At 40.2% G+C, this 23,560-nt stretch overlaps 1 protein-coding gene and 1 long non-coding RNA gene across 2 annotated transcripts in view; both read right to left on the bottom strand.

Moving 5' to 3' along the window:
- MCUB (mitochondrial calcium uniporter dominant negative subunit beta) overlaps positions 1-23,560 on the bottom strand; it is a 93,377-nt gene that overhangs the window by 64,295 nt on the left and 5,522 nt on the right.
- Positions 1-23,560, bottom strand: part of LOC115512335 — a 29,022-nt gene that overhangs the window by 266 nt on the left and 5,196 nt on the right. Inside the window, exon 2 of the long non-coding RNA XR_003968368.1 lies at positions 30-183. This is a non-coding gene — a long non-coding RNA (uncharacterized LOC115512335). The remainder of the gene's footprint in view (positions 1-29; positions 184-23,560) is intronic.

Below are 23,560 nucleotides of genomic sequence, written 5' to 3' on the forward strand. Positions count from 1 at the left end.
AAACTTCTAATGTTTCATCAATAGCTTACCTTATTACTAGATCCACAGGAGACAGACATATATATTGCATTAACCATCAAGGTAATCAAGTTTTCTCAATTACAGTGCCAGTTCTCAAATAAGTCTTTTCCATTTTTCTGAATAAAAACACTCACATTGGTGTTCCAAAACTCTGTGGGGAAACTGGAAATAAAGGATCTTTCCTCAAGTTTACTTTTTAACAAAAGACTGGACAAGGGTGTTTCTTATCACTCAGTGATTCCCTTCACACTGTCCCCAGTTTTTAGGGAAAACTCCTATTTTTTCTTAATTATGTGGGAAAATACTGATGTGAAATAAGAGTACAGAAATACTGTTGGGTATTTTCCCAAAATGGCCATTTTGAACCAATGCACACAAGATAGATGTGTTCATATCTGTACACACATAGCCAATTTGCTCTAGCCTTGAAGTGACTATTGGTACTTAACTAAATATTAGTGTGTTATACCTAGAAAGAATGAAGAAAATATTAGATGAGTGGAGTCTCCCGAGGAAAGGTCTAAAAAGGACTGAATTTATAACACAGAACATAGCTTAAAAATGCTTTTTCCTGGCTCTCTTACTGTCAATATATGCACGCATACACCAGGGCTTTTAAATTAATCCCATGACTTATCAAGAAAAAGCCTGAGAGAACTTTCTGGTGTGATGGAAGTGTCCCTGCATCTTTATAGGGTTATAGAGTACACAGGTTTATCCATACTCAAAAGCAAAAAGTGCATATGCAGGACGCATTTCGTCGTATCTAAATTTTATCCTAAAAACCCAAATACTGATCTCTAGTGAGGTTTGGCACAGACAAGTGATTCTAAAACTACTATTTTCTATGTATTCTAGCCTTGAACAGATGACTAAACATATGGAGATAATGCAGACAGGTTCATCACTGTTAGAGATGTAACCTTTGGTATTGGATTGGAATGATGAGAATCCTATGAACTCATGGCATATATGTGTATGTTACATAAAATATATATAGTGGGTTATAAAATATACAAAAATACATATTTTTTCTTACTAGCCTAGTTTTCTAAGATAGTGCTACAATTGGTAGCCAGGAACATGCCTAGCTTCCAGATCTTGTTGTTTCAATACCATTATCCACTGAAAGAAACTTGGGCTCTTTAGAGAAAAGCTAACTTTTAGGTTAGAGCAGGAAAACCACAAAATAAGCCTGGAACATCTTGTTGTATCACAAAGTAAGAAGTATCCAAAGAATGACAGGGAAGATATCAAAATAGCACAAAAGTCGGACTGAACTCCCAGTGGCCAGATATGGGGCAAATATGAGCATCACAATAAACAATGATAGTAAGAGATTACAACCCATTTATTAAAATTAGAAATCTATGATCTACTGATATTGGCACTCTGAACTTAAGATTCTGGAACTGCAGATAAGGCATTGTGCACTTGTACCAAAGAGTGTTGACCATGTTAGATAAACTCCATCTAATTGCACAGTTTCCCATCAGCTGTTTTAATGCTACACACCTACATGAAAGAGGGAGCAACACAAGCAAACTGGAGTTAACAGGCATTAAGCAGGAACAAGATGATAAAACCTCGCATTAATATCTTCAGAGATAAAAGAAGACCTAACATCCACAAACTGAGAACAGGATGTTTTGTTTTTTTTTTTTTTTTTTAAGGAAGGAAGCCAACAAAAGAATTCTTTTTTTTTTTTTTTTTTAATTTTTTTTTTTCAACGTTTATTTATTTTTGGGACAGGGAGAGACAGAGCATGAACGGGGGAGGGGCAGAGAGAGAGGGAGACACAGAATCGGAAACAGGCTCCAGGCTCTGAGCCATCAGCCCAGAGCCCGACGCGGGGCTCGAACTCACGGACCGCGAGATCGTGACCTGGCTGAAGTCGGACGCTTAACCGACTGCGCCACCCAGGCGCCCCGAGAATTCTTAGAAAATACAGAATTCAATACCAGAAAAGGAAAACCTCAAAAGAACACTTCAAAGATCAATAAAATCTCCCAGAAAGTAGAAACAAAAGACCAATAAAGGGAAACTGAGAAAAGATTAGAACAGGAAGTAGAGGATCAATCCAGTATCTAAGTGAACAGAAGTTCTAAAAAGTTCAATTACAGAAAAAAAGAATGGAGGAAATCATCAGGTAAAAAAAAAAAATTGCTAGAGCTAAAGGACACAAGTTTTCAGATTAAGAGCACCTACTAAGCAGCCAGTATAATGATGAAGACATCAGCCACAGGCTTATCTTTATGAAATCTATGAACACCAAGATTCCTCACAGTGCAAAGAAAAGGCCCTATGTAAGCTTCCAAAACTAAATAATCAGTTTCATGCTGAGGATCGATAATCAGAATGGCACTGGACTTAACGCTGGAAGCTAAAATGTAATGGAGAAATGCCTCTAAAAACCCCAAAGAAAATGCTCAATACTCAGCCAACGTAATGAAACTACCCAACGCCATCTTCATTTTTATTTTATTTTTTAATGTTCATTCACTCATTTTTTAAGAGAGAGAGACAGAGAGAGTGCGCGAGCGTGAGCACATGAGCAAGGGAAGGGCAGAGAGAGAGGGAGACACAGAATCTGAAGGAGGTTCCAGGCTCTGAGCTGTCAGCACAGACCCCAAAACAAGGCTCGAACCCGCGAACCATGAGATCGAGACCTGAGCTGAAGTCAGACACTTAATGGACTGAGCCACCCAGATGCCCTTCCCCTCAATGCTGTCTTTACAACATGTGTGATTCATATATGCACCCTCCTCCTCCATAAGTACTAGAAGAGGTGTTCTATACTACATGAGTGAATAAGCCAAGAAACCACTCCAGGTATCAGGATCCAACGTAAGAGATAACAATGGGGGTGGGGTGGGGATCAAAGTTGTCAGCTAAGCAACAAAACAAACCAGGAGGGCAGAGGCTCCATGTAAGAATTCTCGAGAAGAAACTACTGAAAAGATGTCTAATGAATTTCAGTGTACCGAGAGGGGATTTACACAACTGAAGGGAAGTCCCAGATGGAATTACTGAGTGGTACAAAGAGAATTAAGTGCAAATATGTGTGTACTCACACTTGTACACGGACCAACAATTTTACACTTCAGGCAAGATCAACCTTGTACAGAAAAGGAAAAGTAATCACGGTTTTCTACATGGCTCGCTGTGAAGAGCATTTATGTACTCACAACAAGGTAACCCGGAGCTAAGATTACACCTTTAGAGAGAGAATGGGAAGACAAGTAGATATAGGGCTGGCGTTAAGGGAGAGCTAAATCCTTCCTCATTCTCTTAGAGGTCAACAGACAATGCCTAAAGCTGAGGGGCACCTGGGCTCAGGTGGAAAGGTGTCCGACTCTTGATTTCAGTTCAGGTCAGGATCTCATGGTTCAGGGGATGAAGCCCCGCATCAGACTCTGCACTGAGCATGGAGCCTACTTGGGATTCTCTCCTTGCCTCTCCTTCTGCTCCTCCCCTGCTTATGCATATGTTGTGTGCTCTCCCTCTCAAAAAACCAAACAGAAATTAAAAGATGATTAAATGCCTATAACTATTTGGCTCATGTATACACATATGAATCTACTAAAAAAAAAAACCCAAAAACCTAAATTTTAAAACTCCATTCTCTACTCTTCTTATAGAACTTCTCTAATGAAAACGCAGCCCAATTGTTAAAGTCCATAAAACAGCTAGATAAGATATGGAATTGCATTATAGTTTTCACTGTCCTGATCCAACAATACTCTAAAACTGGGGTAGAAAGGACTTAAACTATAAGCAAACAAAAGCAATAGGAAGTCAATCACAGAGCAAAAATCGTAGACACCCTACTGTTCACGGAATACTTTCAAAAGTACCCCTACTTTTATGTATCTCTAAAGTCCTTTTAAAGTAACTGAGGATCTGGGGCGCCTGGGTGGCGCAGTCGGTTAAGAGTCCGACTTCAGCCAGGTCACGATCTCGCGGTCCGTGAGTTCGAGCCCCGCGTCAGGCTCTGGGCTGATGGCTCGGAGCCTGGAGCCTGTTTCCGATTCTGTGTCTCCCTCTCTCTCTGCCCCTCCCCCGTTCATGCTCTGTCTCTCTCTGTCCCAAAAATAAATAAAAAACGTTGAAAAAAAAATTAAAGTAACTGAGGATCTGAAGGTTACTCTTAGAACTGAGAGAAAAAAAACTTGTGATATTACTCTTAGCCTAATTCTAACAGCCTTCCAGCAGAAAATCTTTTAAGACTATGCCCTCCTCACAAAATAACGAAAACCAAAACAGATAATGAATCTGAATTTGCCTTAACTGAGGGGTACTTCTAATTAAAGAAAAAAAAAGAAACCATGTAAGGAGCCTACCAGCAGATAAATTGGTTGATGGCAACTTTTTTGGATCTGCATCAACTAGGGGGAAAGAAACATAAGATATTCTCAACATTCTCATCTAAGATATGATGAGGCAATTCTGAATAAAGGCCATGGTGACTAAGAAAGAAATAGGATTCCTGCATGGCCAGGCAGATGGACAAAAGTCAGTCAGTCTGGCGCTATGCCAGGCCCTGGGGATACAAAAGGGACATAATCTTTCACCTCATAAACCTTAATGATCAGCAGTACTAAAAGAAAGAAAAACACCACTAGAACATGCTGATTTAAGTTAATCATCTGGCATCAAGTTAGATGCCAGAAATTCATCTAAGCAACAGCAGTGAAGACACTTAATTCAATAACAGAGTCTGTATCTATGTCTCTGCTTACACGTCCCAGGAGATGGTGACTAAAATGGAGGTTTTTGTAGAACTCTGCCCCAAATACCTGAACTTAGGGACACTCTCTCTCTGTCTTTAAACTAAACCGAGTGCGGTGAAAGCAGAGGTAGCCTGCACAGGATCTGTGTCTGCAGAGAAAAGGAAAGGCTCCTTGAAGCTGCGGGCATGTTTTGGGTTAGAGGGCTCCAAGTGTTTCTCTGCAGACAGACTCCTATAGAAGTTATTTCTAGAGGGGAGGCAGGTGCCAGCACGCAGACAATGAGCTAGACTATAAGGAGTCACACCAGTCCTGCCCCGCCTTCTGACAAAGAGGGTTCGCTATGAACATCAACCCAACTCATCAGGCTCTATGCTGACAGCTCAGAGCCTGGAACCTGCTTCAGATTCTGTGTCTCCCTTTCTCTCTACCCCTCCCCTGCGTGCACTGTCTCTCACTCAAAAATAAATAAATGTTTAAAAAAAAAGAAAGAAAAGCAACTAAGAACTGTTAAGTAAACAATGGTACAGCTGCATTATGGAATATTACACAACCATTAAAAATATATTATATAGCTGCACAAATATATAGCTGCACTAATATATTAATAGCTGCACAAATCTTTTTAAAAACTGGTTACTTTGGTATAGGAGTTTAACATGAAATTTACCAATATTTTCATTTATATCTCATAGTCAAGATTATATTATCCTGTATTTTCTTCTAGCACCTCCAAAGTTTTTCATATTCACTTCTTCGAATCATGTGAAATGTTGTGAATGTATGGAATACAAATTTATACTTCCTTATTTCTTCAAATGGATCATCAATTATCCCCAAATCATTAACCCAATAATCTACCCTTTTCTTAGTGGTCTAAAATGCCACTTTTACAATATACTAAATTCCCATTCTTGTAGTCTGTTTCCCTAATCTTCTATTCCCTGATCCATTTAGATATTCCTGAATCAATACAACACTTTTAAGGATTTTTTTTAACGTTTATTCATTAAAAAAAATTTTTTTTAATGTTTATTCATTTTTGAGAGACAGAGCATGAGTGGAGGAGGGACAGAGAGAGAGAGAGAGAGAGAGAGAGAGAGAGAGAGAGAGAATCCAAAGCAGGCTCCAGGCTCTGAGCTGTCAGCACAGACCCCAATGTGGGGCTCGAACCCATGAATGATGAGATCATAACCTGAGCTGAAGTTGGATGCTCAACCGACTGAGCCATCCAGGCGCCCCAATGTTTGTTTATTTTTAAGAGCTGGAGAGAGACAAAGCATGAGTTGGGGAGGGGCAGAGACACACACACACACACACACACACACACACACACACACACAGAATTGGAAACAGGTTCCAGGCTCCGCGCTGTTAGCACAGAGTCCGATGCAGGGCAAGAACTCACGAACCACAAGATCATGACTTGAGCTGAAGTCAGACAATTAACCAACTGAGCCACCCAGGCACCCCATTAAGGATTTTCTTTTAAAGTCTGTGTATTGGGGCGCCTGGGTGGCGCAGTCGGTTAAGCGTCCGACTTCAGCCAGGTCACGATCTCGTGGTCCGTGAGTTCGAGCCCCGCGTCGGGCTCTGGGCTGATGGCTCAGAGCCTGGAGCCTGTTTCCGATTCTGTGTCTCCCTCTCTCTCTGCCCCTCCCCCGTTCATGCTCTGTCTCTCTCTGTCCCAAAAATAAATAAACGTTGAAAAAAAAAAATTTAAAAAAAAAATAAAAAAAATAAAAATAAAAAAAAATTAAATAAATAAAGTCTGTGTATTTATTTTTAGGGGCGCCTGGGTGGCGCAGTCGGTTAAGTGTCCGACTTCAGCCAGGTCACGATCTCGCGGTCCGTGAGTTCGAGCCCCGCATCAGGCTCTGGGCTGATGGCTCAGAGCCTGGAGCCTGTTTCTGATTCTGTGTCTCCCTCTCTCTCTGCCCCTCCCCCGTTCATGCTCTGTCTCTCTCTGTCCCAAAAATAAATAAAAAAACGTTGAAAAAAAAATTTTTTTTAAATAAAAAAAAAATAAAGTCTGTGTATTTATTTTGAGAGAAAGAGAATGCGTGCATGCACAAGCTGGGGAGGGGTGGGGGGGGGGGGAGAGAGAGAGAATCCCAAGCAGACTCCAAACTGTCAACGCAGAGCCCAAGGTGGGGCTCAATCTCACAAACTGTGAGATCATGACATGAGCTGAAGTCAAGAGTCAGATGCGTAACTGACTGAGGCACCCAAGCACCCCAGTACACACTGTCTTAATTATGATAGTCTTAGGGGACATCTGTTAGGACAAGTCCCTTCTTGGTTTTGTTTTTAATTTTTTTTAATGTTTATTTATTTCTGACAGAGAACACAAGCAGAGGTGGGGCAGAGAGACACAGAATTTGAAGCAGGCTCCAGGCTCCAAGCTGTCAGCACAGAGCTCAAACCAACAAATGCTGAAATCAGGACCTGAGCTGAAATCAGACACTTAACCTACTGAGCCACCCAGGTGCCCTTGTTTTTTTTTTTAATTTTGAATATTCTATTCTTTTCCAAATGAATTTCAAAATTAGTTTATCAGATTCCATGAAAAACCTTAATGCACTAACATTATTGGTTATCACTTGTTCTTTATAGTGCATTCAGTTCCCCACCATAAACAACAATTTATAAAACAGGTGTTAAATAACATGAACTGAGAGGGGGCCTGGCTGGTTCAGTCAACTGAGCATCCAACTCTTGATTTCAGCTCAGGTCATGTCGTCACAGTTCTGTTCATGAGGTCAAGTCCTGAATCCGTAGGCTCTATGGGGACAGCACAGAGCCTCTCTGGGATTCTCAATCTGCCCCTCCCCCTCACGTGCACTTTCTCTCTCTCAAAATAAACATGAAAGAAAGAAACATGCTTTCCCTCACTGCCCCTTTCCACTGCTCACGCACTCTAAAATAAAATAAAATAAATAAAAGCACCTGGGTGGCTCAGTCACTGAAGCAACCAATTCCTGGTTTCAGCTCAGGTCATGATTTCACAATCCATGGGTTCCAGCCCCCTGTTGGGCTCTGTGCTGACAGCGCAGAGCCTGCTTGGGATTCTCTCTCTCTTCTTCTCTCTCTGCCCCTCTCCTGTGGATTCTCGCTTTCTCAAAATAAATAAATAAAATTTAAAAATTAAAATGAATTTAAAAAATAAAATAAATTAAAAAATTTTTAAATGTTTATTTATTTATTTATTTAGAGAGCACACAAGGTCCCTCCCACCTTTTTAAAAATCTTTTCAACGTTTATTTATTTTTGGGACAGAGAGAGACAGAGCATGAACGGGGGAGGGGCAGAGAGAGAGGGAGACACAGAATCGGAAACAGGCTCCAGGCTCTGAGCCATCAGCCCAGAGCCTGACGCGGGGCTCAAACTCACGGACCGCGAGATCGTGACCTGGCTGAAGTCGGACACTTAACCGACTGCGCCACCCAGGCGCCCCAAAAATCTTTTTAAGTGTTTAGAGAGAGGGAGGGAGAGAGCACGTACACACAAGTGACAGAGGGAATAAATTTTAAAAATAAATAAAAGCTGAAAATCGATGGCATGGGCTATGGAAAGCTATCAACAGTGAAGCGTAAACCATGGCCCTTGTAACTTCCCTGAGACATGACAGAGAAAAAAAGTCAGGGTGACTTACTTCACACTTACTATCTAGCAGAAAGGCATCAGTTTGTCAGGAATTTTTGCTGGTCCCCAACTAAGAACTGTAACCCTTCATAAGGGATAAAAAAAAAAAAAAAAAAAAAAAAAAAAAAAAAAAAACCTCAGCAGACTGAATCTTCAGTAGAGTGTGGGGAGGGATAAAAGATTTTCTTTCACTTGGCCATTTCCAATATCAAACCCTGCTAAAAGCTGATGATTGCAGCATCAGAGAGCAAACATCAAAACCTCAAAAGAAAAACATCAATGTCAGTTTAGCTGACAGAGTGAAACACAACTGAGTTCAGTGATTCAAACACCAACTTCGTTCTCATTGCAGTCACACCCAATTTCCTGGCTGGTGCCCAAGGTGAAACTAAGAGTTACCTGAAGGTTTGCATGACCACAGCAAAGTGACAAACACATCTATTGGCTACAAAATCTCACCCTTGCTTTGATGTGCCATCCTTTAGCATGAACATTTTTAAAGATGAGAAAACAGAGGATATATTTTAAAGATCTATTCTTGCCAGTTCAGCCACAATCCTACCTTCTATCCTTCAGTTGGGACATTATGGTAAAGAGGCCATCGCTAGTTTTAAAAAACTAACACCTTAAATGACAAATGAACATTTTTAGATCTGTTCCTTAGATATTGGATGTAAGTCTTTAAAGTTTCTGTATTTTAGACCATATTATAGACATGAACCGCTTCGGATTTAGCTTCTAATTATTTCAAATCTACCAAATGAAATAGCTAACAAATTTTCATTTCTACTGCATTAATTTTTTTCAGTACAATGAAGGCAGCAAAATACTATTTATAATGTCTGAGAAAAGAAATAAATACTTCTGAATGTAATTCATTTACAAAGCTTCCAACATAAAGGCTTATATCTTATTTTCCTGTGAGCTCATTTCTTAGAAAAAGTTAAGATTATGATCGCAGTAATTACATAACACTTGGAGCTTTATGTATTAGTCATTTAATCGCTGTTTCTTATTAAAATCTATATTTCTTAAGAGAATACTCTCATTTCCCATAAACTTTTGTTTCAAGCTTGTTGGGAAAGTCATTTTCAAAAATTTTTATGTTCCTTTAGGGGAATTAGATGAATTCTGTCATCTAATTGCCATTTTCAGTCCAACTTTATTTTTGACTCCATCTCTGAATAAATTTAAAGCAAACTATAATGCAAATCTCTTCTATGTGGCAGTGGTCAGGATTTTTGCCCTGACCCATAGCTGCCTTCAAATGAATTTCAAAGTCAGCTTCCCTTCCTAGGTATTAATGGCCATTTGTCAGAAAAGCATCAGAATTTACCTATCCCCAACATCTGCAATGCAAATGCCACCTCTTAGATGCAGCACCCCCAAGCAAGTACAAAGTCTGCACAACTTTACACGGTGGTCCAGCCTTGCTTTAAAAATGTGAGGTTTAATTAGAGTCCCTACAACTAAAATAGGCTATGGAGAAAACACAGAAATCAACCCCACACTTTGAGTTTCTAATCCAGAACTATGCATTTCAAAGTACAGAAGTATCACACATGGGCCCAGACTTCAGAGAATGTGCAGTCTAACTGAATTAACAAGTACAAAAGCTCTATATAATACAACCAACTTCAACAGAAACAGTGGAATCAAGTGTCAAGTGGCACCCTACCAAGAAAAGCCAAGATGTGTGAAAGGGAACAGAGCTTGTCAAGGAAGCTGGAAGCAGGATTCTGAGGGGCCAGATTTGCATATGCAAATGAAGGAAGCTGGGATATGAAAATCGGGATTTTCAAATAATAAGCTGCTTTTTCTTGCTACTTGTCGTGCTCATTTTTACCATCCACAAAGAATTCCCACTCTAGGATTAATCATGGGTTTGTCCAAGTCTATTTTATTATTTTTGTGCTCCAAAAGAAAGAAAACTAAGGCACTGCAGGAGTTAAAACTATGGGATTCATCATCAGAGGACTTGGATTTAAGTCCTGACTCCCCCACCAACTACTTATGTGAATAATTAACCTTTCTGGGCCTTAGTGTTTCCATTCATAAAAGAGTATTATCTGTATGACAAGGATGTAGAGAGATTACATGAGATCATGTGGATAGAAAGTACTTTTTAGACTTTTAGGTAATAAGTTATTCTTAGTGGCTTTATCAAATTTTCATACATCAACCATCTTCAAATTCAGATTTCAAGAACTATATTACCAAGTATTATAATCATTTAAGGAAATAACTTTAAAATTCAGGACACTGGACTATTTTTGGTGTGTGGGGAGGATAATGATTAAGTGACATTATTATCATTATATATATTATATATATTATATTATATATATTATATATATATAATATATATTATATATATTAAGTGACATTATCATTAAGGATAATGATTAAGCTATATACCAGTTTAACTCTGATTTGACCATGATCTTGCTACAGAATAGGATACAGATTCAAACTGTCTTTTGAAGTTCCTTGCCCAACATTCCTGGATTTGTCTGAAGTTACACCTGACCACTGACTGACTTCAAAGAATTAAAGTCTCTTTTAATTCATCAATGTTAACTTAATGTTCTCTTTTGAAAGCCAACTGCTTTTTCTGGAGGAAAAAAAACAACAGTTTATTTGGAGCTTTCATAAAGCAATTTATTTGGAAAACTTTTTAAAAAAGGTTTTAGAAAACTTTATACTTTGGGGCACCTGAGAGGCTCAGTTAAGCGTCTGACCCTTGCTTTCAGCTCAGGTCATGATCTTGTGGTTTGTAGGTTCAAGCCCCTCATTGGGCTCTGTGCTGAGCGCATGGAGCCTGCTTGGGGATCGATCGATCGATCTCTCTCTCTCTCTCTCTCTCTGCCCCTTTCTTTCTGCCCCTCCCCCAACTGCATGCACACTCTCGCAAAAGTAAATAAGCTTTAAAAACAAAACAAAACCTTTGTATGGAACCAGGAAAGACCCTCGATACCCAAATCAATCCTGAAAAAGAAAACCAAAGCTGAAGGCATCACAATCCCAGACTTCAAGATGTAATTACAAAGCTGTAATCATCAAGACAGTACGGTACTAGCACAAAAACAGACACTTCAAACACACACACACACGCACACACACACACACACACACACACACACTGGAGTATTACTCAGCAATCAGAAAGAATGAAATCTTGCCATTTGCAACAACGTGGATGGAACTAGAGGGTATTATGCTAAGCAAAATCAGTCAGAGAAAGACAAATATCATAGGACTTCACACAAGGGAAGGGAAGCAAAAATAATATAAAAACAGGGAGGAGGACAAAATATAAGAGACTCTTAAATATGGAGAACAAACTGAGGGTTGCTGGAGGGGTTGTGGGGGCATGGGCTAAATGGGTAAGGGGCATTAAGAAGGGCACTTGTTGGGATGAGCACTGGAGGTTATACATAGGGGACAAATCACTGGAATCTACTGAAATCATTATTGCACTATATGCTAACTAACTTGGATGTAAATTAAAAAATAAAAATAATGATAATAAAACATAACAAAACACCTTTGTACTTTTACACGACAAATTTCCATATGAAACTGGTATGGCTGGGTCATCTTTATGGTACACTTCAAAATTTAACCTCATAGCTCTTACAAAATTCAAGTGTCCATTTCACACTATGAAACAAGTTTTAGTACTGTTGGAAGCTCTCCTTCAACTCAATCAGCATAATCAAACCCTGAAAAGATACTCCTTTATTTATTTATTTTTTTAAAGTGAGAGATAACTTGGGGCGCCTGGGTGGCGCAGTCGGTTAAGCGTCCGACTTCAGCCAGGTCACGATCTCGCGGTCCGTGAGTTTGAGCCCCGCGTCAGGCTCTGGGCTGATGGCTCGGAGCCTGGAGCCTGTTTCCGATTCTGTGTCTCCCTCTCTCTCTGCCCCTCCCCCGTTCATGCTCTGTCTCTCTCTGTCCCAAAAATAAATAAACGTTGGAAAGTGAGAGATAACTTACCTTACTAATAAAGCAGTGTGGCTGTTGGGGCACAGGCCTTAGAGGCCACAGGCCAGGTTTGAGCCTTGGCTGCTTCCTCAAGTGATCAGCAAATAGGGGGTAATGTGGACACCTATCTCCCAGGACTCCCGTGAGGGGACTGAGATAGTGAGGAAAGAGCGGAAGGCAGTGTCTAACACATGCTATGTATTAGCTATCATTATATATGTATATTATTAACCAAACAAAAGCAGTATGGACTTCAATAGCTGCCGGTAGAAGAAAAGGAAAACATTACCTAGAGGCTTGACTGTGAAAAAAATAAGCTTCTTTGTTAAAAATTATTTACTAGGGATGCCTGGGTGGCTCAGTCGGTTGAGTGTCCGACTTCGGTTCAGGTCATGATCTCACGGTTCGTGGGTTCGAGCCCCGCATCGGGCTCTGTGTTAACAGCTCAGAGCCTGGAGCCTGCTTCGGATTCTGTGTCTCCTCCTCTCTCTTCCCCTCTCCTGCTCATGCTCTGTCTCTGAACAATATATAAATTTTAAAAAACAATTTTTTTTTAAATGATTTACTAAAGCACCTGAAGTCTTAACCTGGCCCAGTAAGGCAGAATTTTGTAATTCATTTTAAAGAATGCTAATGTTTAAAGGAACAGTAAGGAAATAACTTATGAGTGGTTATCTGGTTGGGTCCTTCAAACTAAGGGTTACCACTCCCCTCAAGGTGGTCTTGGGTCCGCCTTCTCCAACAACAGCCCCCCAACTAGCCCAGGGTTACTGCACCATCCCTGGCAGTTCCCCTGCACCGACACCCCTGTGCGCAGTCCTTTGTGTATAAACTCTCCTCTGATTATCCTTATCTGGCTGAGCCATCTGTTTCCTGCTGAGATTCTGAATTATACAATCACTTTATACTCTGTCTAGTGGTCCAGAGAGTTCCCACATCATGACATGCTTTACACTTTGGAGTACTGTTTTTCTCTGCCAATTTGATAGGTAAAAAAAAAAAAAAAAAAAAGGAGAAATGCATCCATTTCCCTATTGTGTCTGCATTTATCAGTGATGCTTACTATTTTTCATATGTTTATTAGGCATTTTAAACTTCCTTTACCCATTTCTCTACTGAGATGTTAGTGGATTTTTATTTATTTATTTTTTTTTTTTTTTTAACGTTTATTTATTTTTGAGACAGAGAGAGCATGAACAGGGGAGGGGCAGAGAGAGAGGGAGACACAGAATCTGAAATAGGCTCCAGGCTCTGAGCCATCAGCCCAGAGCCCGACGCGGGGCTCGAACTCACGGACCGCAAGATCGTGACCTGGCTGAAGTCGGACGCTTAACCGACCGAGCCACCCAGGCGCCCCATTAGTGGATTTTTTAAAATAAGTTTGAATGATCTTCATATATATATCTGCTATTTGGATGAAAGAATAAACATCTACTTGACTCAGCTTAAGCAAGGATAGAATTTACTTCAAGGGCGTAAGGATCTCTCTCATGGAGCCTCAATGGAAGGATTTAGTTGTGCCTTGGGAATGGACTAGAACCAGGGACTGGAGTGTCATACTGAGGTTGGTGAGTCCCCTTGATCCACGTTTCATTTCTCCTCTTCCCTATTTGTTGGCACATTCTGCTTTATCACTACAAAATTATTTTCACTGCTTCCTACTCCACAGGGTAGAAAATGATCATTACCAAACATCACAAAAGCAGCCAACAGGGATAGCAATCCTAAACCCCATTCCTACTTCCTGGGTCAGGTGGCCAGTTGAATGAAAGTAGTCCTGCCCTACTAAGACGGCAAATTCCGCTGTAACCGTGTATCTGAAAGTGGGAAAGATACCTGAAAAAGAAGACTGGCAGAGACCACAAAGGTGTTTTCTGAAGTTTCAAAACCAATAACACTACTATGCTAAAATATAATTCTTGTAGTTTTAATGCTCAATATTTGCCTATGAAAAACCTTTTATAATGTCTTTAAATAAGCAGGATGATTGTAAATACAGTATTAAGATATTTCATACTAATTCAGTTCCAAAGGTACGTTCAAGTAATATCATTTCTAAGAGGTTAGACTTTGATGTTTCCATACAATTGCAGGCAAAACAACGATGGTTGATTACAATGCTTAGTCACTGGCATAATTCAGACGTCACTGATTAAACGTGGCACAATCCTACTAAATGGAATAAACTAATTGAAGGAAACTGCCTGGATTCATCACAAAGCGAATGTCTTATGCAAAGATGGGCTGTAACGTATTAGTGGAGATCTGTGCTTAAGGTCAAAAGGACAACAATTCAAGTAGCACATCTGGGTCCTGGGTGACTTCTAGGCATGACCTCACAGAAAACATCCTAAATCCGAACCTTTACAGAAAGAATATTATATTAAAAGGCCAAAACATAAACCACCGCAACTAAATAGTCATTACATTCTAAACAATCCAAAAGTTTTCCTTGATAGAGAAGTCAGTAAGGAGTGGACAGCAAGAGGTACTAAGTTTTAGCTGAATTTATCAGTCTCCAGACTTCAGCAGTTTCTGACTTTGGGAAGGCTGTCAAAGACTGTGTACCTAAGGGACCTCACAGAACATTAGCAATAAAAGGAACCTCACGGGGCACCTCAGCTGACCTCCCATTTTGACCTTGACCTGACCCAGATATCAACTAACTCTTCACAAGCCTACTTTTTGGCTTCGCAATAATCCACCCCTTATCTTCCTACCTGCTTAGTCTAACTTCCTCATGTACTTATAAGTCTTTCTTCTGGATCTATCAGATCTGTTCCTCTATGGGTTGGACTCTGTGTTCCTGGAACAGTCAAGTGTTGCTTCCTTCCTTGATTTCTGATTTAGACTATAGACACTATATCCAAATTACCACCTCTTTAACCAGTGCCCCAACCACGGTCTGGCCTCATCTCCCATCCTACCATGGCCTTACCAGGTTGGCCATGCCCACGAAAGTAGCTGTTACTTCCAAGCACTGCACAGGTATTGCCCCATCCCACCTGTGAGGGTTATCAATTTACTTCCAGGAAGCTCCAAATTCACCCTTTTGGACTTCCCTGTGAAAATGGATCTGGGCCCTTCCAGTATTTTTCCTTTGCTGCTTGGCACCAAAGTTTTGTCAGCAGGCAGCACTGGGGAGATGCCAGAAGAGGAAAAGGGGCTCTGCTTCCTAGTTCTGGTGTGCTCACTGAACAGCCTCTTGCAGTGCTTCTCTACTGTCTGCCTGTGTTCTTCTAACTTAAGAGTCCTGTGCTTCAGTGAGCAGTCTATCCAGCAGTCAATAGCCAGAATATATACAGATAGTTTCTTAAACTGAGCTGAGCTCTGCATACGTAGTCTGCCCAATCTTAGGTGTGATTTCCTTGCTCTGAAGCAGCACAGGGTAACGACTTTCTTCCACAGGATACCTTCTTAGATATCTGCAAACAAATATTTGCTTCTTCTTCGCCTTCTTTTCACCAGATTAAAAATATCTGGCCCCTTTAATGATCTTCTATATGAATCCCCAATATCTTAATCGCTTTCTGGATGTACCTCCCTCCCCACCAGCTTGTCAGCGTCTCTTCTGAGGTACTACCTCAGAAATAAAACGTAACATCCTGGTGCAGGATGCAGTAGGACAGTCCTGATCCAACGTAATGGACGACGGCTTGCTGAGATCAGGATGTTCTACTTTCCTTCAGTCAGTCCAATCCTATACTCATCCTATACTTTTACCCCCATTAGGAAAAAAGACTTGCTTTCTTCTAGGAATGATACATGCTTACCAAGCGCACAGAAATCTGCTGCAGTATGGAATAAGAAGCCTCCAGAAAAAGATAATTCCACAGGACCTAGGATGATCTTTTATGCTGTGACAATGCTCGGTTAGGCACAGGCACCATTCAGGATACTACAATATGTTCAGATCAGTGATGATAGTATTACGTATTTCCACTTATATGTATTTTCTGTATAATACATGTTGTATACTATGTATCACATATCACATATATATATTATATATATAATAGGCCTGCAAACAACTGTCTCATTAAAGCCTTATTAATGTATCATAGACAAGTATAGCATCCAAGTTCAAGGCATACACAGGTGTGCACGTGTATGGTAATCTAACCATTTCATGATATAAAATGATAATTACACTGTAGAACATGAAAAGCAATGGGAAAGAAAAACATTTCTTATATCTCAAAGTCAATAAAAGTAATGCATTTAAGACTGATCAACAGTGATATCCAAGCCTGACAAATTAAAGTTAAAAAGCCAGCATATAAGCCAAAAAGAGGAGACTGAGTAAATGTGGTGAGGAGACATTACACAAAGTCATATTAATAAATCTCTTTCTGAACATACCCTGAACTACAGTGGATTAATCTCAATAGTATATTATGTACTAAAATATATTTCACTCTAAAAAAAAACAGCATCTTTCAACAATCCTAAGTATCCAATTAAGATCTCCCTTTTTTAGACCATATTTCTAACAGAAACAATGCAATTAAATTCCTATACTAGATATATAGGATATTAACCATCACAATTCTTCTCAAGGAAGTCCTTCCCTAAAACCATACTGTCAACATCTTCTCCCAAGTGTACATTTTTTCTCCTCCTTATCAAGTGTCATTGCATAAACTTGAATTCTGGCTTTAGCTTCTAGCTGAACCATTAGAAATTTCCCTTCCTTAGCTTACAGTGTATAAGTGAGACTACACCATTTTCTATTAAGCTGCAGCCCAGAGGGCAGCTAATAATGAACCCAACAAGGTGTCAAATGTTCCTGTTCTAGTCCAAATTAAAAATGCTGCCTTTCCACCATTTCCTTTTTAAGTTTTCCAGAAAGAAATAAAAGTTTCCCTGTAAATATCTATTGTTGAGGAACACATATAAACATAGTTCAAGAGAGCCTCAGAAATTCAGTGCCCACAAAAAGCAAAACTTTCTTGTTTCTGGCCAAGGGAACGGCAGCAGAAACAGCTAAATGTCCACCAAAATCCATCTCTCTTCTTCCACAGTTATCAAGTTTTAGCTGGAATGTGGCTCCCTGCCAGGACCACATCTCTCAGCCCCCTTGTAGCTAAATGTGGCCACGTGACATATCCAACGAAAGAGTGGAACACGAGCATGAGTGTTATGTGACATTAATAATCCTAGCCCACTAACACCTTGCAAGTATTAAAAAAACAAACAAACAAACAAACAAACAAAACCCACCTAAGGTCCTTTGACCCTGGAAGCTACATGTTGACGATGACAGAGAAAATGGTCAGATCAGGGTCCCTGAATGATTGTGTGGATCAGAGTTAGCATAGACCTAAAAAATTCACCTCAGAACCATTTCCTAGAAAGAAAAAACTGGCTTAAAAAAATGTTTAATTATTGTTGGGTCTTTTGTTTCAGCAAAAGTTGAACTTCACAGCTCATCCCAATCAATAAAGATAACAGAAAATTCACTTAGAAAATGGTTTAGGAAAGGAAAAGGAAGGAAAAACAGTACATGTACACTGACTGTAAGCTCTAATGCTAGATTCAGATTAAAGGCAAATGGTACCCAGGGTTTAATGATAATTCACCAGAGAAATAAATCCACTGGAATAAATGCCTGTGTCAATATACTGTTCCTTGAACATTCCTTACACAAGTCTTCACTACTTTATCCATCGAGTCACTTCTCCTACAGAATGAGAACTCACCACAGAACCTGGATTGTTCCCCTGCCTTCAGACAGCAACTCATTATCTTAGTCCCAGCCTTCCCATGCACTTCCTTCTCTCGTTCCCGCCAGACACTGGGGCCTCGTGATCAGCTCTGACCGAAATCTACAGAAATAGCTATGCATCTTCACAATTCTTCCTTTCGTTCTTCCCATTGTTCTAGTTCCTGTTATTCCAGCTTCATGTACACTAACCATGACTTCACGATGGGTCTTTGGTCATGTACTCACTTACCTCATCCCACTATACACACACTGGATTGCCAGATCCAGATTCCTCTTCTGGAACAGCAGCTCTTTACTACTGACAAAATCCTGGTATACAGTCTACAGGCCGGGGGTTGGCAAACTATAACTTCTGGGCCAAATGTGGCCTACTGCCATTTTTAAAAATAAAGTTTATTGGAAAACAGTCACACTATTCATTTATGTATTGTAACTGCTTTCACATTACAATGCCAGAGTTGAGTTAGTTGTGACACAGACTCCAGGATGCAAAGCCTAAAATGTTCACTACCTGGACCTTAATAGAAAATGATCAGGGCACCTGGGTGGCTCAGTCGGTTAAGCGTCTGACTCTCGATTTCGGGTTAGGTCATGATCTCGCAGTTCATAGGTTTGAGCCCCGTGTCCAGCTCTCCACTGACGGTGCAGAGCCTGCTTGGGATTCTCTCTCTCTTCCTCTCTGTGCCTCCCCCCACTGCACACTCTCTCTCTCTCTCTCTCTCAAAATAAATAAAAACTTAAAAAAAAAAGATCACATGATCAGCATGTGGTATAGACCAACATCTTTTCTCATAAAGACAATGGCAGCTATCTTCTTATTCCTTATTCATTTAGCAATACTATAACCACCTGCACTGGCAGAATAAGAAATACAAACATATATACATATGCCCAAAGATATAAAACATATGGTACCTCCCTTTAACCAGACCCTAAGCTCTGAAAGACCAAGTGATGGTCATCTTATTGCAACTCCATGCTCCAAAGTACAGTATGCCCCACGTCTGGAATGGTAGTAAAAAGATGGTTACAGGAAAGGACCTGCAGGCTTCCTAACATCAAAAAATGTATTCTTTTCTTTGGGGGTTATTTTCCAAAAGGTTAATCTTATATCCTGCCCAGGAGCTATATCTTACAAATAAACATCTGTATCATCAATTTTTAAAAAATTTTTTTTAATGTTTATTTATCTTTGAGAGAGAGAGACAGAGCACAAGCAGGGCAGGGGCAGGGAGAGAGGGAGACACTGAATCCACAACAGGCTCCAGGCTCGGAGCTGTCAGCACAGAGCCCGACACGGGGCTCCAACTCATGAACCATGAGATCATGACCTGAGCTGAAGTCAGATGGTCAACTGACTGAGCCACCCAGACACCACCCATTGATTTTAAATATTCTAAATTATTTAAGTTTTAACAATAAAGCCTTTAGTACTAACACTAATAATTTTGGCAATCACAAAACCTCACTTTCCAAGTCTAAAACCAGTATGATCTAATACTGGGAGAATCCCATTTAGGAAAGCCCTGGTCTATGCAGACAAGTGCTACCTTCCCCACATATAAACAATCCTCCTAAATCAACACCACACTTTAAAAACAGCCAAGACCATTATCAAAAAAGAAATGGTAAGTGTTGACAAGGTGGTGAAGAAAAGAGAACTCTTGTGCACTGCTGGTGGGAGTACAGAAAGGCTCCTTTAAAAAATTAAAAACAGGGCTACCATATGATTCAGCAGTTCCACTTCTGGGTACTTAGCAGAGGAAATAAAAACCACTACTTGAAAAGATATGTACCCCCATGTCCACGGCAGCATTATTTATAACAGCCAAGATATGGAAACAACCTAAGTGTCCATCAATAGATGGATGAATGGATAAAGAAAATGTGGTATAAATACACAATGGAATATTATCCAGCCATAAAAAAAGAATGAAATCTTGCCATTTGCAATAGCATGGATAGGCCTTGGGGGGGCGCCTGGGTGGCTCAGTCGGTTAAGCATCTGACTTCAGCTCAGGTCACAATCTCACAGTTTGTGAGTTCGAGCCCCACATCAGGCTCTGTGCCAAGAGCTCAGAGCCTGGATTCTGCTTTGGATTCTGTGTCTCCCTCTCTCTCTGCCCCTCCTCGCTTGTGCTCTGTGTGTCTCTCTTTCAAAAATAAACATAAAAAAAAAAAAAACATGGATAGACCTTGAGGATATTATGCTAAGTGAAACAAGTCAGAGAAAGACAAATGCCAGATGATCTTACCTATATGTGGAATCTAAACTTTTTTAAATGTTTATTTTTGGAAGAGATAGAGACAGAGTGCAAGCGGGTGGAGGGGTGGGGGAAGGACAGAGAGAATCTGAAAAGGCTCCAGGCTCTGAGCTGTCAGCACAGAGCCCAATGGGGGGCTCAAACTCACGAACTGTGAGATCATGATCTGAGCTGAAGTTGGATGCTTAACTGACTGAGCCACCCAGGTGCCCCTTACCTATATGTGGAATCTAAAAAAGAAAAAGGAAGAAAGGAAAAAAAACAAGCTCACAGATACAGAGCAGATGGGTGGATGCCAGAGGTGGGGGACGGGTGAAATGGGTGAAGATGGTCAAAAGGTACAAACTCCCGGTTAAAAAAATGTCATGGGGACGTAATACACAGCATGGTGACTATAGGTAATAACACTGTATTGCATACTTGAAAGCTGCTACCAGAGTAAACCTTAAAAGTTCTCATAAGAAAAAAACTTCTGAAACTATGTCTTGACACACATACAACATACATATACAATACATATTTACAATATATACAAATATTGAATCACTATGTTATAAACCTGAAATGGATATAATGTTGTATGTCTTATACCTCAATTAAAAAACAAAAAGAAAAACAAAAACCAGCCAACAAAATACACACCCTTACACACCAGGCTGTCTGTCCTTACATAATTTATGTTTCATTAGATTATGTTAATAATGTCCTTTAAAAATCCTGATTTGAAAGCATATCTGAGGGAAAAAACTAACCAAAATATTATTTAGGATTACTGCTTTCTTTTAATAGAAAAATATGATAAATAACATTTTGATTAACTTTTTAGAAACCTTCAATTATTCAAGGCTCACATCCCGAAGAGTAGGTAAGAATGCTTTAGGTGTTCCCAGCTAGATGAAGTGAAGAAGAAACGGAGAAGGTTAGGCATAAAGAAAGCATACCATTAAGAAACTCTATGTAATATTTAGTTATCCGTCCACTCATCCCTCTACCCAACAAGCACATATTATTCAGAGCAGAGGCCATCAGAGGTGAGGAGAAATAGCTCTGACCTCAAGGTCCTGAGAGAATGCAGGAGAGAAAACCATTCAAGCACACCTGTAACACATGGGATGCATTAAGTGCTGCGGAAGAGAAAAAAGAACGTGGAGTTAATTCTGCTGGCAGAGACCTGTGCACCTCATCAAAAAGGGGCTCCAGGGAGTGGGTGGGCGGGTACTGGAACTCAGCCTTGGAGGAAGTATAGAATCAGGAGAGTGAAAAGGGTGATTTGGGGGGCGGGGAATAAAGCTGCCTAGGGAGCAGCACAGATACCGACAAAGGGAGGCATGGAGCAGAAAGTGGGACTGATGGGATGAGGCCACAGGATTTCCCAATCAACTGCAGCTTATGTTTTAAAGCTTGCTTACCTTGGTTTCACTAATAACAAACCCATAAAAGGGTATTTACAAGGTCAAAAGAAACCATACTTTCCCCTGGAAAGTGGAAATTGCTTTATTACATATTATCTGAAACATTCCCAAAGCAGACTTGCAGAAATAAGTTATCAGACCATAAAATGTTACCACAAACATCCTCCAGCAAGAGCTCAGACAGCCAATGCTATGTTGATCTGTTTGCAGACATTTTCTAAAATGTTTTTTCAGGTTTACGGTCACATTACTGTCAACTCTCAGGTAATAAAAATGTACACCTGTATTCCAGCTGCATTACTGGTGGAAAGAGCAGGTATTCATCAAACACCTTTCAAAATCCTCTCTTCAAATATCCCACTTAGCTCACTGGGGAAATTAATACCAAAAACAAAATATTTAACAAGAGACAGTCCACACATATGAACACCCATACCCACACACACACACACCCACACACACAGAATCAGGAAAAGAACAAGAATTTGTCAAAAAGAATAACTTCTTCCTTCTTCCAACCAGGTTCAGGACATTTGTTATTTACTGTTAGGCCTCAGAGGTTAAAAATAATCTAACTCATCCCTAGGCCTCAGAAATGCGATTTGAGCATTCATTATAAAAGCACTCCCGGGGCACCTGGATGGCTCAGTGAGTTGAGCTCCCGACTCTTGATTTCCACTCAGGTTGTGATCTCATGGTCGAGATCGAGGCCCGTGTCTGGCTTTGCACTGACAGCTGCTTGGGATTCTCTCGCTCCCTCTCTCTCTGCCCCTCCCCTGCTTGCTCGCTTGTACATGGGTGCACTCTCCCTCTATCCCTCTCTCAAAAAATTAAACTTAAAAAAAAAAAATTATTAAAAAAAAAAAAAAGGCCTTCCTACAACAAAATAATTGAGAGTTCATCACCACTTGTGCCCACAGCAGTTCTGCAAACCACACCGTCTCAACCCAGTAAATACCAAAAGACCCTCAGAGAGAACACATACTTCCAGGATGATCCTTCAGGAAGACTTTTTTTCCACCCTAAAGTTTGCCACAATAAAGCTTTGTGCACCTACCTGTTTCCGTTTCTTGATAAGAGGTTTAATGTTTCATGTCACTTTTTGTTTCCGCTCACAGGCTACAGACGTTTCAACTCCGGTTCCGTCTCTTGTCTCTCTTTTCATGGCTCCCTATTTCTTGCCCTCACATCTACTCAGAGAAATTCTCTTCACTGGACTTTGTTTATGGTGATTTCATACAGCATTTCTCACCAATATTGTGAATCCTAGACAGAAATCTAATTATCCCCCAAAGAGCTGCCGAAAGCCTGGACTGCAGGGCTGTTTCCTTTATTAATGAACCTGTGTCTAAAGTAAAAATCATGTGCAATCAAGTAATACCATTTATGAGTTAACAAAATAGGAAACTCTCAGAATAAGAGATTTGGTAGGTATTGCTAGTTGACCCAAACTATATCTGAAGTCAGGTGAGGACAGTGAAGGTAGCAAGGAGGTAAGATTCAGGCCAGGTGAAGGCACTAAGAAGAAAAAGGTGAGAGGACAGCAAAACAACTTCAGTACCACATTTAAGAGAGAACCATACATGTCAACTACATCTCAAGAAGAGTGAGAGAATCACAGCATCAAAGAATTTGATTCTTACAGCAACTCTATTCAGTACAATCAATATTTAGTGAGCACTTTCTCGGGGTGAAGCACATAGCAGAGACCATGTGAACCAGAAACTGGTTTGCCACACTTCCACAATTAACTACTTAGAATATATTTGTTCA

This window comes from Lynx canadensis, chromosome B1 (genome assembly GCF_007474595.2).
Source record: "Lynx canadensis isolate LIC74 chromosome B1, mLynCan4.pri.v2, whole genome shotgun sequence".
NCBI classification, from domain to species: Eukaryota; Metazoa; Chordata; class Mammalia; order Carnivora; family Felidae; genus Lynx; species Lynx canadensis.